At 43.9% G+C, this 14,376-nt stretch overlaps 1 long non-coding RNA gene across 1 annotated transcript; it reads right to left on the bottom strand.

The window, feature by feature from the left end:
• Positions 1-832: 832 nt before the first annotated feature.
• Positions 833-6,695, bottom strand: LOC121548515. Its single transcript, XR_005996659.1, has 8 exons — positions 6,557-6,695; positions 6,324-6,456; positions 5,182-5,382; positions 3,968-4,064; positions 3,626-3,754; positions 3,393-3,455; positions 1,433-3,297; positions 833-867 (listed from the first exon to the last, which is right to left on the bottom strand). It is a non-coding gene; the product is annotated as an uncharacterized LOC121548515 (long non-coding RNA).
• Positions 6,696-14,376: the final 7,681 nt, after the last annotated feature.

Raw genomic sequence — 14,376 nt, 5'->3', positions numbered from 1 at the left:
ATCGAACCCACAACCCTGGCGTTGCAAACGCCATGCTCTACCAACTGAGCTACATCCCTGCCGGCCATTGCCTCCCCTACCCTGGACGACGCTGGGCCAATTGTGCGCCGCCCCTTGGGTCTCCCGGTCGCAGTCTGCTACAACAGAGCCTGGATTCGAACCAGGATCTCTAGACCACTGCGCCACTCAGGAGTAATGTCACGTGCTAGCGTGAGTGTAGCTGAGGCAAGCGCACACATTTTCTTCATAAAATTTACCATTAGTTGTAGTTCATCATATTCATAAAATGATCTTTACAAAAACTCAAGTCAAAATAGAGGAATACATGTTTATTTCTCGTGGGAAAAATAAACAAGGTGTATTGCAAGACTTGATCAACACAGAGCCTTAACACTATCAGTACAAAACATTAAATACCAGTCGACAAGGTCTCCTTGATGTTTGGAGTGTTAACCACATCACACTAATCTTGTGAATTGTTCCGTAATAAATATTCAGCCTGAAAGAAATACACAAAATTGAGAAAAAATTGTTTTTTATAGATTGGCAGGTAAGGGTGCTCTCGAGCGGCTAGACGTTCTTTACCATTCGGCCATCAGATATGCCACCAATGCTCCTTATAGGACACATCACTGCACTCTATACTCCTCTGTAAACTGGTCATCTCTGTATACCCGTCGCAAGACCCACTGGTTGATGCTTATTTACAAAACCCTCTTAGGCCTCACTCCCCCCTATCTGAGATACCTACTGCAGCGCTCATCATCCACCCGTTCTGCCAGTCACAGTCTGTTCAAGGTCCCCAAAGCACACACATCCCTGGGTCACTCCAATTTACAGTTCGCTGCAGCTAGCGACTGGAACGAGCTGCAAAAAACACTCAAACTGGACAGTTTTATCTCCATCTCTTCATTCAAAGACTCAATCATGGACAATCTGACAGCAGTGGCTGCTTCGCGTGATGTATTGTTGGCTCTACCGTCTTGCCGTTTGTGCCCAATAATGTTTGTACCCTGTCTTGTGCTGCTACCATGTTATGTTGCTGCCATGTTGGGTTGCTACCTTGCTGTGTTGCTGCCATGCTATGTTGTCTTAGGTCTCATATATACATACACACACACACTCACACACTTTTTTTTTTAAAAATCCCAGTCCCCGTAGGAGGCCTTTTGGTAGCCCGTCATTGTAAATAAGAATGTGTTCTTAACTGACTTGCTTAGTTAAATAAAGGTTAAATAAAAAAAGACTAAAAAGAAATAGGCTTCTACTATCTTGAACCCATTTGGTTTGTGCTCATTTCACCAGCCATCACTGCCCTGTCTATTGGTCTGATGTATGCATGTTGTTTCTGTACGTCCCTTTCTGGTGTCAAATCAGATCTCTTTGTGGGATTAATAAAGTTTATTCAATAAAAAAAAACGAACAACATTACCAGGAAGTCTACAGGGTCATCTGGCTTGGCCTTGCAGCACTCCATCGTGCCCTCAGTGAGAGAGGGCATCATGTACTTCATCAGGTAGTTCCTCAGGGGGATGAAGCGAGCCTCCAGCAGCTCATGCCTCTTCACCTCAGTCATGTGACGGTGATAAAGACACACATACACGTATAAACAACTCGGCTAAAACAAAACACTACAGCTCCATGGTTTACATTGTTGCTGGTGGCCCACTCTTCGATTGTATACAGAGAGTGGTTTTAAGAGTTCACAGATCTGAGAGGACTGGATAGAAGTACGCAATGTGGAGATGAGCCTATATATTCCAAGGGCTACCCATTAAAAAAAGGCTTCAGAAAAGGCGTTCTGTGACCCAGGAAACAAAACTGCAAAACCATTACGTAGATCATTTTACGAATATGAACACTGTGGTTTAAAACTTGTAAAAGTTGCAGATTAATAAATATTATAGAATCACCACCCGGTTGTTTTCGGAATCATAGCGCATTTTGGGTAATTTCCACTAGCAACATTATGAAGTTGTCATGTTACATCTTGGTTACAATTCTTACACACGTTCAGTTGTCCATGCTTGCAGAAAGCAATGCATTTAACAGACCGGAGGAATCCCCAAATAATACGAGATAAGCGTTTGAAACATGCTAAATAGATTTTCTCAGATGCCAGAACAGCGCATTATTTAGCTGTCGGGACCTTAGTTGTTTTGAGAGCTGTGTTAGCTCGCAAACATTGTGTTGTCTTTAGTTTGGTTAGCAGGCAAGAGCAATGATGGCTCTTGTAGACTACATACAGCTGCCAAAACATCCTACATTAACTGAGAAAGCCACTGTACATGGATAAAACATATTTCCTAGTTTCGGGCTAAATCTGGATCAGTGAATGCAACATGTGTCGCTTGAGCTGATGCAAGGACGAACACCGTACACACAAATAGTTCTGTGCACCAGTGTGCAACAAAAGTAACCAAGGTGAAACATAGCAGCGTTGCTAGGGAAATTACCTAAGACGCGCTGTGATTGGATGCAAAATATCATAACTTTGATTAAAGAGAAAAAAACATATGTGCAACTTTTACAAGTTTTGAATCACACAGTATTCATGCTCATAATGTTAGCTACATAGTGTTGCTGAAATTTAGCAGTTCCGTTTTCTGGGTCACGGAACAACACATTTTTGGTGGGTGGCCCTTGGTCTAATAAGGATTCTAAAATGGAATCAATCTCAATGAGTAATGTGAGAGATGTTTCCTGAAATGGCACCCTATTCCCATTATAGTATACTACTTCTGATGCAGCCCATCTCTTACCCACCTCTCTAGCTGTGCGGCCATCTTGGCCGCGGTCTCAGCCTCCCTCCTCTTTCACTCTGCGGTCTCCAGTACCAGGCGCTCTCCTCCGCAACCTTCCTCTCCATCGCCTCTCTCTCCTCAGGGGTGGGTCCGTAGTTCAGGGGACGCCCCACCAGCCTGATGATGTTCTCCGTCACAGCACCGCATCGTTCACCTCCGACAGACAGACAATGAAAGACTTCCTCTCAATGCGTTAAGTTCTGTTCAATCACTATTTACTACACACTAGTTCTGATAATTAGGTTGAATATTGGGGTTTCTAAATGCTTTCACTAAATCCGTATTCTATTCCAGCCTTACCAATGTGTTCTGGGTGAACCTCCAGCACATCAAAGTAGTTCAGAACCGTTTCATCTTCCACATTGGCCTTTCTATATTTCCTCAGCCGGCTAAGGTGGCAGAGAGTAGCGAGTCTTCTCTGCCACACCCCCAGGTGAGTTCCGCACCCGCTCCTTTAAGAAGTCATCAGATGCCTCCAGGGAGAAAATAAACTCTGCAAGACAGACATACAGGGGGATCAATGATAGCCATGCAATACTGTGCATATGAGTAATAATAATAATAATAATAATAAATAATAACATTAACCTGGAATTATCTTGTTGTAGGCATGCATTTTGGAACTGGAATAATCCAGTTCCATGTCATCCTCTGGAAAACATCATTGTTTAATTAAGAGACCAAGCAGGATGACAGACACTGGAGTTCGGAACCAATAGTTCCAATGAAAAGGTGATGTTCTCTATCGTTTATTTGTAAAGTATTTTGCAATATCTTCAATGTTTCAATTGTAAATAAATGTTGATTTGATTTATGTGTACCATAGAAAATCTCCTTGGCCTGATGGTAGGACTTGGGGAAGCAGTCAGGGTCGAAGCCTTGGTTCCTGCACGGCTTTGAGATCAGCTTATCACGCATGATACGGTAAACAAGCCCGTCGCCCAGGCTACCTGCAAGAATAATGATGACATTTATGAAACCACAAACTCTGCTTCAGAAATGTTACAAAAACAACAAAAGTGAATAATATGAAATCCAACACGATAGACATGAGGCAGAGTCTAAATAACTAAATACCCCCCCAAATACTACAATAAGTCAATTTGAGCACAAACTCTCCTCAACAGGTGTCCTTCACATAAAGAACTGGAATATGAACACACCTTCATTTTGCTCCTTGCTGTCCTTTAGCGAGTCCAGTTGGACCTGAGCGTTACTGACCGACTCTCCCTCCTGCTTAGCCCCTTTCACAGCATCCTCCTGAAATAGAATATATAATCAATTTATCTTGTATTAAAAGGTAGACTCAGCGACGTGACGTAGCTGGACAAAGTAAACAGCATAGTGGGTCAATGTCCGCAACAACTAATAGCATTGAAGCGCGAGGCTTAACTTCTACGCTGTTTTGGTCCCGCGTTAAGAACCAGTCTTTGATCACGCTCATTGCAATATCTGCCACAGTACTCTTCCCTACCGCTGAGTGCCCAGGAGACAGATTCTGATTGGCTGATTGGAAAACAAAGAGCGCAATATCTCAATAGTTTATGTCTGGCTTAAATATGGATATAAAGTATCGTATAAGGGTATTAATACCATGGTACACTCTCAGCATTGCTCCTCCTTGGGGACTTCCCTGGACCAAGCACAAAGCTTATTATCTAGCAGGGGGATATACAGAAAATACCACCAACCAATTTGTAGATCTACACCTCTATTTAAAATAAGAATATCAATAAACTTAAAATTACCAAAAATCTGTCTGGCTGGCTTAGCCTATTTACCTTCACAATACCCTCAAGTGTTCTTGGAATCATCCACAGCGATTAAATAATGTGTCTTTGGCTTGTGGTCGATAACATTCTGGATAACCCTTGTAGACAAAAGTTGACAGTAATTCTAGGATTAGTATTTTTCACCCTTGAATAAGCTCCTGAGTGGTGCAGCGGTCTAAGGCACTGCATCTCAGTGTTAGAGGCGTCACTACAGACCCTGGTTCGATTCCAGGCTGTATCACAATCCAGCCATGATTGGGAGTCCCATAGGGCGGCGCACAAATGGCCCAGCGTCGTCCGGGTTTGGCAGTCATTGTAAATAAGAGTTTGTTTTTAACTGACTTGCCTAGTTAAATAAAAGGTTAAATACACAAATATAAGCAGTAATTGAACATCAACATAATGTAATGGACCCACAGAAAAATACAAACTCTGCAAGGTCGCTAGCATGACCAGTACGGATAACATTTGTGCCAAGCCCAAAAACAGGAACTCTTGCAAACTCCAAGCCTCGAGGAGTCGAGCTAGATGAAAGAGTGAAATAGAAAACATCCATCCAAGCCTTGATAGAATAATAATGTATCAGTTATTTAGTTCAGATGTACCTTGAAGAAGTAGTCCAGGAGGTTCTCTCCCAATCCATATTCAGCACCTGCCACCACATCATCCTTACATCAAGGAGCATTTGCCCAGCCCATTATACTCAGTTTTGCCCAGTTTGAGCACCATTTTCTGTGCTACTTGAAGTTAGGATGATGTATTTTCCTCCTGTAGTTATCCACTGTCAGAGGAATCTCTGGGTCATTCTGAGGTCAGAAAGCAAAGGTATGTGAAGCAATTTAGCGAAGCGTTTTGAAATGTTGTACACAAATTGCATAGTAATTACAGAGCATTTAATACAAACTTAACGTTACAGGATCGACTGGCTTGCTCATTGCCCTGGTCATGACTGATGATATCAAGATGAATATCTTTTGAGAGGCAAAACACTCTATATCTGAGTGAAGCATAAAGGAAGAGGAGGAGACGTCATTTTACTGTAGGATTTAGGCCAGTGTTTCCCAAACTCGGTGCACATTTTGGTTTTTGCTTGATGATTAGTTGATTATTTGAATCAGCTGTGTAGTGCTAGGGCAAAAACCAAAACGTGCACCGCGTTTGGGAAATCCTGCTATAGGCCATGCAGTATTTGCAAAGTAACTCAAAAGTTCCAATGAGACAATATCTTGAGTGAATTTATAATGGTGGTTTCACAGACTGGTCCATTGCCAACCTGAAATCTAGGTTGAAGATGGGAAGGTTAAAACAACGTAATAATTCCATGCGGATGAGTTCGAAAATAAACTATGTAATTCATGGGACCAGCGCCGTTGCTGAATTAGCATTGAAAACGTGACCAGCTGTCGGGAAATCCAGTAATAAAGTGGCTGTACATTAATAGTGGCGCAAAGAGTTACGGGATATTAGAAACCTCTTGGTTTAACCTGTATATTTTGAACCTGAAATGGCCCTTGTTGCCTCATCTATCTGCTCTGATGTTTCTGAGATATTGTAAACCACCACGGCACATTTCAATAGGCCTGGCAGCAGCTGATCTCGGTTTTGTGACTGGAATGACATGTCAATGATTGGCCTAGATTCCTTTTTTTCATGAAATTGTTTCCAAACTGAAAATTACATGTCAATGCATAGTGCTGAATGATGACGTGTGGTTATACCAATATTGTATATTGGGTTATATACTCACAGAATAACATTCTAATGCAAAACTGGGGATTCTCCCCTCGTTGTTAAAGATAATTCCAACAATTTGGAAAGTCCCATCTTGCAGTGTAGGCTCATCCGCAGCCGGCAGGGGGACCATCCTCATTTGACAGAAACTTTACACAGTCAGTGTAAACAAATCATAATTGTCAGCTACATTATGTGAATATTTCACCACATAAACGCCGATACAAATAAATAATGTTGGTACTTTACCTTTGCTTTACATTTAGATGAATACGTGGCAATATTGTTGACGAAAACTCGTTTAGTTCGATAACCTTCTTTCTTTTCAACCGTCTCCCGTTGCTGGGGAAAGATGGACGCTTTGAGGTTGCTAACATCGCCTCAGCCAATGAAATAGGTGCATTTGCAAAAGGGAACACTGTCTCTTGCGCAGATAAATAATAAAATAGAGATTTAAAAAAATACATAATATGGGTACAGTTCAATGCATATTTAAGTGCGATACATAAATGTAAATTTTTTAAGCAGGGTATTTTGGAGGAGTTATGGGCAGAAGATGGCTCTGTTCTCCAGTTGGTGTAAAAAAAAAATGGCTATTTTTGTCAGTCATATATTAAAACTCTCCCTCTCCCCATGACTTATAGGCCTCTTCCACCCTGTACCCTGCAGGGGGTTGATTGTTTGGTGAATTAGGCCTAGTATGTCTTCCTCAGCCATGTGGTCGTAAATCTGACCAACCATTCAGGGTCTTCCTCCCAAACTCACCGCAACTAGTCTTGTAAACTACTCTGTTTAGTGCTGATATGAATGCAATTCACAATAGGACAGGTGATTTTAGGCTATTATACAGTATGTGCAATGAAACCCAACACATACATACACACACACACACACACACACACACACACACACACACACACACACACACACACACACACACACACACACACACACACACCCCTGTAGCAGCACAGGACAACAACAGGCTTAGTGCTTCCAAAGCACTTCACATATTTATAGAGCTGACACTACGTGACAAACTGCCGGCATGGCTTCATCTGCCTTCAAAATGCCCCACTCCCTACTACAGGTCTCTCTCTCAGCACACTGTAAAACACAACCACACAATGGAATGACTGTCAATGACAACACACTGTAAAACACAGTTACACACGTCACCTGACAGTAAATTGTAACACACATTCACAGAATGGCTAGGTACAGCCAGAGAATAAGGCAGTAAATGGCAAACTGTTTAGCTATTTGGATTGAGACTTCAGTTATAATTCAAATAAGTAGCAAGGCAAATAAAATACTATGTCATACTTATTTTCAAGTTTTTCAAATTGCATGACTTACTTACGCTCCAACCTTCTCACGTGGTCATTCTTTAGAGCCTACTCAACAACAGTGTTGTAAAGTACTTAAGTAAAAATACTTTAAAGCACTACTTAAGTAGTTTTTTGGGGTATCTAATTTGCTTTACTATTCATATTTTTAACTACTTTTACCTTTACTCCACTACATTCCTAAAGAAAATAATGTACTTTTTACTCCATGCATTTTCCCTGACATCCAAAAGTACTCGTTACATTTTGAATGCTTAGCAGGACAGGAAAATGGTCCTATTCACGCACTTATCAATATATAAGGAATTTGAAATGATTTATACTTTTACTTTTACTTTTGATACTTAAGTATATTTTTGCAATTACATTTACTTTTGATACTGAAGTATATTTAAAACCAAATACTTTTAGACTTTAACTCAAGTAGTATTTTACTGGGTGACTTTCAATTTTACTTGAGTCATTTTCTATTAAGGTATCTTTACTTTTACTCAAGTATAGCAATTGAGTACTTTTCCCACCACTGCTCAACAAGGTCTCTACCTGCATCTAAATCCTGTCTTTGAGAGAGTATAGAGCTCTTAAGTAGTCAATATAATCTCACCTCTAGAGTTAGTCAGGATCCTCAGGGAACTTGGAAAGCAGAGAAAAGAGATGGCCCCATGGCTTACTATCACTCTTCTGCTGACAGTTACTGTTTGTCACTGATTTACAGTGAGACATGCACATCAATTTGAGTAATATTTATATTGCTATTCTTGATTGACGTGTCTCCCATTGTGCAGTCTGTGTACTGCTGTATTGCCAGCAGCTGTTAAGAGATGGCATGTGGTACACACCACCCATCACATAGCGTTAAGGACAGGGGACAACTGAGAATAAAATTTGCCCACTGTCAAGAATCTCCATTTTGTTCCTCCCGCAGTGTCATTCAAAATCAAATCAAATCAAATGTTATTTGTCACATGCGCCAAATACAACAGGTGTAGGTAGACCTTACAGTGAAATGCTTACTTACAAGCTCTTAACCAACAATTCAGTTTTAAGAAAGAATACCAAAAAAATACGAAAAAAACATTAAATAAAAAAATAAGAAGAAATAAACAATTTCAAATAATTAAAAAGAGCAGCAGTAAAAATAACAATAGCGAGGCTATATACAGGGGGTACCGGTACCGAGTCAATTTGCGGGGGCACCGGTTAGTTGAGGTAATTTAGGTAATATTTACATGTAGGTTGAGTTATTAAAGTGACTATGCATAGATAATAAACAGAGAGTAGCAGCAGCGTAAAAGGGTAGCCATTTGATTAGATGTTCAGGAGTCTTATGGCTTGGGGGTAGAAGCTGTTTAGAAGCCTCTTGGACCTAGACTTGGCGCTCCGGTACCGCTTGCCGTGCGGTAGCAGAGAGAACAGTCTATGACTAGGGTGGCTGGAGTCTTTGACAATTTTTAGGGCCTTCCTCTGACACCGCCTGGTATAGAGGTCCTGGATGGCAGGAAGCTTGGCCCCAGTGATGTACTGGGTCGTACGCACTACCCTCTGTAGTGCCTTGCGGTCGGAGGCCGAGCAGTTGCCATACCAGGCAGTGATGCAACCAGTCAGGATGCTCTCGATGGTGCAGCTGTAGAACCTTTTGAGGATCTGAGGACCCATGCCAAATCTTTTCAGTCTCCTTAAGGGGAATAGGTTTTGTCGTGCCCTCTTCACGACTGTCTTGGTGTGTTTGGACCATGATAGTTTGTTGGTGATGTGGACACCAAGGAACTTGAAGCTCTCAACCTGCTCCGCTACAGCCCCGTCGATGAGAAGGGGGGCGTGCTCGGTCCTCTTCTTTTTCCTATAGTCCACAATCATCTCCTTTGTCTTGATCACGTTGAGGGAGAGGTTGTTGTCCTGGCACCACACGGCCAGGTCTCTGACCTCCTCCCTATAGGCTGTCTTGTCGTTGTCGGTGATCAGGCCTACCACTGTTGTGTCATCGGCAAACTTAATGATGGTGTTGGAGTCGTGCCTGGCCATGCAGTCATGAGTGAACAGGGAGTACAGGAGGGGACTGAGCACGCACCCCTGAGGTGCCCCCGTGTTGAGGATCAGCGTGGCAGATGTGCTGTTACCTACCCTTACCACCTGGGGGCGGCCCGTCAGGAAGTCCAGGATCCAGTTGCAGAGGGAGGTGTTTAGTCCCAGGGTCCTTAGCTTAGTGATGAGCTTTGAGGGCACGATGGTGTTGAACACTGAGCTGTAGTCAATGAATAGCATTCTCACATAGGTGTTCCTTTTGTCCAGGTGTGAAAGGGCAGTGTGGAGTGCAATAGAGATTGCATCATCTGTGGATCTGTTGGGGCGGTATGTGAATTGGAGTGGGTCTAGGGTTTCTGGGATAATGGTGTTGATGTGATCCATGACCAGCCTTTCAAAGCACTTCATGGCTACAGACGTGAGTGCTACGGGTCGGTAGTCATTTAGGCAGGTTACCTTAGTGTTCTTGGGCACAGGGACTATGGTGGTCTGCTTGAAACATGTTGGTATTACAGACTCAGACAGGGAGAGGTTGAAAATGTCAGTGAAGATACTTGCCAGTTGGTCAGCGCATGCTCGGAGTACACGTCCTGGTAATCTGTCTGACCCTGCGGCCTTGTGAATGTTGACCTGTTTAAAGGTCTTACTCACATCGGCTACGGAGAGCGTGATCACACAGTCGTCATTCAGTCCAGTAGTATGTTTGTTGTTGTTTTTATGTCCACTAATACGTTTTTATGACGCAAAGCAAATAAACTGCTTATCATATCTAGGAAAAATAAGACTGATAGTTATTTGCAGTATACTGAAACATAGTAAAATGTTCTGCATAGGCCTATCTAAAGCCATGGTTCCTTCCCCACAGTTGTTCACAGGAGTCTCTCAGTCCCAGCCACCCAACAACAACAGGTGTGAAGTCGAAATGTTGCCGTGAACTGAACATGTGTTGGTGGCCCTAAAATGCAATGAAAGTACTTTGGAATGAAAATACCAATGGACCACCACCACAAGCGAGAGACTGTATACTTCTAGCTTGATTTTCACTTAAAAAATTGCCTTCTTTTTATCACACTGCACAAGCCTGTGATGGATAAAGACATGTCATTTTGAATGGTAAACAAAAATCAAATCCACCAAGGTGCAGTGCATGTTAAAAAAACATTTGTGGCTAATGGAACAGCTGCCTACCGTGATGACTACCCATTGCTGCGACACACACACATATACACACACAATGCTGGGGGGGTTGACCAAGGCAGGCCAGGCAGCTGTCAGAGACAGACAAATCCTGGGCCGCCTGCTTTACCTTATAAGGAAGAAGGTCCGCCAAAAGCATGACCTGTTTCAGACATATTCTGCTTATCCCGGTCAACTCTCACTGGGCTTGGTGTCACCTGGTCATGAACAACTTAAAAAAATATTTGACATTGGTGGGTTACCAGAGTGATTTCTTATTCATTTCCACTCCTGATGGTAACATAATATTATATTTGTTTACCCACTTTATTAGAATGATGTTCATTGTGAATCATTCCTTTGTTGTTTATCTGTTGTTATACGTCAGTGTTCTGCTTTCTGTATGCATGACGGTTCATGTTGTTGAATGTCTTACATGTTTCCTCTGTTTGTCAAGGAAGGATTAAACATGGAGTCAGAGCTGGAACTCTTGATGGACTCGAGGGCCAAATGAATCAGAGGAGACAGTATTTCTACTTTGGTGAGTTAGAGTACCAATCTTAAAACAAATAAAAAAGTATTGACAACAGTTCTTCATAATTGCTTTTTAGGGAGGCGTTCTTTGAGTTCAAACTGAAACCGTTGACCCTGTGAAGAGACAGTTGCTGTATCTGTTGTTCAGATCATCCCTCCTCCCTCCTCCCTTCTCCCTCCTCCCTCCTCCCTCCTCCACCCTACTATTCTCCACCCCCCACCCTTCTCCCTTCTCCCTCCTCCCTCCTCCCTCCTCCACCCTACTATTCTCCTCCCTCCACTCTCCACCCTCCTCCCTCCTCCTCAACCCTCCTCCCTCCTCCACCCTACTATTCTCCTCCCTCCTCCCTCCTCCCTCCTCCACTCTCCACCCTCCTCCCTCCTCCTCCCTCCTCCTCAACCCTCCTCCCTCCCTCCTCCCTCCTCCACTCTCCACCCTCCTCCCTCCTCCTCCCTCCTCCTCAACCCCTCCTCCCTCCTCCCTCCTCCCTCCTCCCTCCTCCCTCCTCCTCCCTCCACCCTCCTCCACTCTAATAGTCTCCTCTCTCCTCCCTCATTGACAGCTGTAGGAACACACTAGTGTACAAGTGAATCCTGAAGTCCTGCATCTGCTGTGATAACCCACACTAAATATAGCCCCCTAGCCTCTCCACAGCACAGCACCCAGTAAATATAGCCATCTAGCCTCTCCACAGCACAGCATCCAGTAAATATAGCCATCTAGCCTCTTCACAGCATCCAGTAAATATACCCCCTAGCCTCTCCACAGCATATCATCCACTAAATATAGCCCCCTAGCCTCTCCACAGCACAGCACAGCATCCAGTAAATAAACCCACCTAGTCTCTCCACATCATATCATCCAGTAAATATAGCCCCATAGCCTCTCCACAGCACAGAATCCACTAAATATAGCCCCCTAGCCTCTCCACAGCACAGCACAGCATCCAGTAAATAAACCCACCTAGTCTCTCCACATCATATCATCCAGTAAATATAGCCCCATAGCCTCTCCACAGCACAGAATCCAGTAAATATAGCCCCCTAGCCTCTCCACAGCACAGAATCCAGTAAATATAGCCCCCTAGCCTCTCCACATCATATCATCCAGTAAATATAGCCCCCTAGCCTCTCCACATCATATCATCCAGTAAATATAGCCCCCTAGCCTCTCCACATCATATCATCCAGTAAATATAGCCCCCTAGCCTCTCCACATCACAGCATCCAATGACACCACACTGTGTCTGCATCCCAATGGCACCTTATTCACTATGTAGTACACTACCTAGAGAATAGGGTACCATTGGGACAGAGCCACTGAGTTGAGAAATGCTCACACATAATCCTGATGGAACAGGGGATACCTAGTCAGTTGCACAACTGAAATGTGTCTTCCGCATTTAACCCAACCCCTCTGAATCAGAGAGGTGCGGGGGGCTGCCTTAATCGACATCATCAGCGCCCGGGGAGCAGTTGTTGTTGGGGGTTATCTGCCTTGCTCAAGGGCAGAAAGGCAGATTATTTCCACCTTGCTGGCTCTGGGATTCGAACCAGCGACCTTTCGGTTACTGGCACAATGCTCTTAACTGTTAGGCTACGTCCCACACAATCAGGAATGTGGAAATGCCTCTAATACCTCGTAGTGTTGTGTCACCAGCTGAAACGGGACATAGTGTAAGACACCACGCCTCGCCATCCATCCATCTCCCCCATTAGATGGGTCACCAGCTGAAACGGGACATAGAGTAAGACACCACGCCTCGCCATCCATCCATCTCCCCCATTAGATGGGTCACCAGCTGAAATGGGACATAGTGTAAGACACCACGCCTCGCCATCCATCCATCTCCCCCATTAGATGGGTCACCAGCTGAAACGAGACATAGTGTAAGACAAAACGCCTCGCCATACATCCATCTCCCCCATTAGATGGCCGGTGGGTGGAGGTGTAGCACTTTGTCATATGGCAGTATTACAAAGGTTTCTAACAGGACTTGTGTTGTGTTGCGTGAAGAGATCCTCCAGGAAATTCCTCAATATGTATTCAACCCAGCTATTATTCCCCAATATTAGGTTTAGGTTTAATTTATTTGCACCAAAGTAAATAAGTGATAAACAACAATACAGATAAAAATCAACAAATAAAAAACGGTGTGCAGGTTAGAATGCAAAGGACTTAATATAGGTACAAGAACACTTGAAGGAAGTTTTTGGTGTGAAACACGTATCTTCTTGTATAAATGCTGAGAATAGGCCATAGTGAAGTCTACAGATACTCCCTTTAGAGGTACATTAACAACACAGTACACCAGCTACAAATGGAATACTGCATTCCTATTGGACCTTACCAGCCCAAGACTCTATATAGAACAAACCCTCTCTGTCTCCTGATAGGACACAAAGCCAGAGTGAATGGGGTAACGGAGGGAAAACCCTCTCTTTATCCCCACGGAGGAAGGTGACGAATAAGGAGCTGGGGCAGAGGACGTTACCTCCGGGAGCAGAGGACGTTACCTCCGGGAACAGAGGACGTTACCTCCGGGAGCAGAGGACGTTACCTCCGGGAACAGAGGACATTACCTCCGGGAGCCGCCACAATGTGCAGCCGCCGACACCTGTTACCCAGCATGCCCCTAAAAGGAGAGAGAGGCGCCAATCAGATCGAGGTTCCCGCCCTGCTGCTGCCACAGGCTGTCCCCAAGACCCGTTGAGCCGAGTCGAGCAGACGGAGAGAGAGGAGGGTCTGAACTCTGGACACTGAGTGATATCCCCCCCCCTCTCTGTCTCTCTCTGTCTCTCTCCCTGCCCCCCTCTCTTAACTTCTAACCCCCCTTCCTACCCTCTGTCTCTCTCTTTGCCCCTCCTCTCAGCTGTCTGGCATGTTTCTGGCTCCTCACTCTCAAACATACCACAACGGCTCTTGGATGGAAAATGTACACAGGGACTATCCCACAACAGGTACTACCCCACCCCAGATACTACCTC

The sequence above is a fragment of the Coregonus clupeaformis genome, unplaced genomic scaffold, assembly GCF_020615455.1.
Source record: "Coregonus clupeaformis isolate EN_2021a unplaced genomic scaffold, ASM2061545v1 scaf0561, whole genome shotgun sequence".
Classification (NCBI taxonomy): domain Eukaryota; kingdom Metazoa; phylum Chordata; class Actinopteri; order Salmoniformes; family Salmonidae; genus Coregonus; species Coregonus clupeaformis.
Note: the sequence above shows the minus strand (reverse complement) of the source record. Positions and strands in the feature narration are given on the sequence as shown.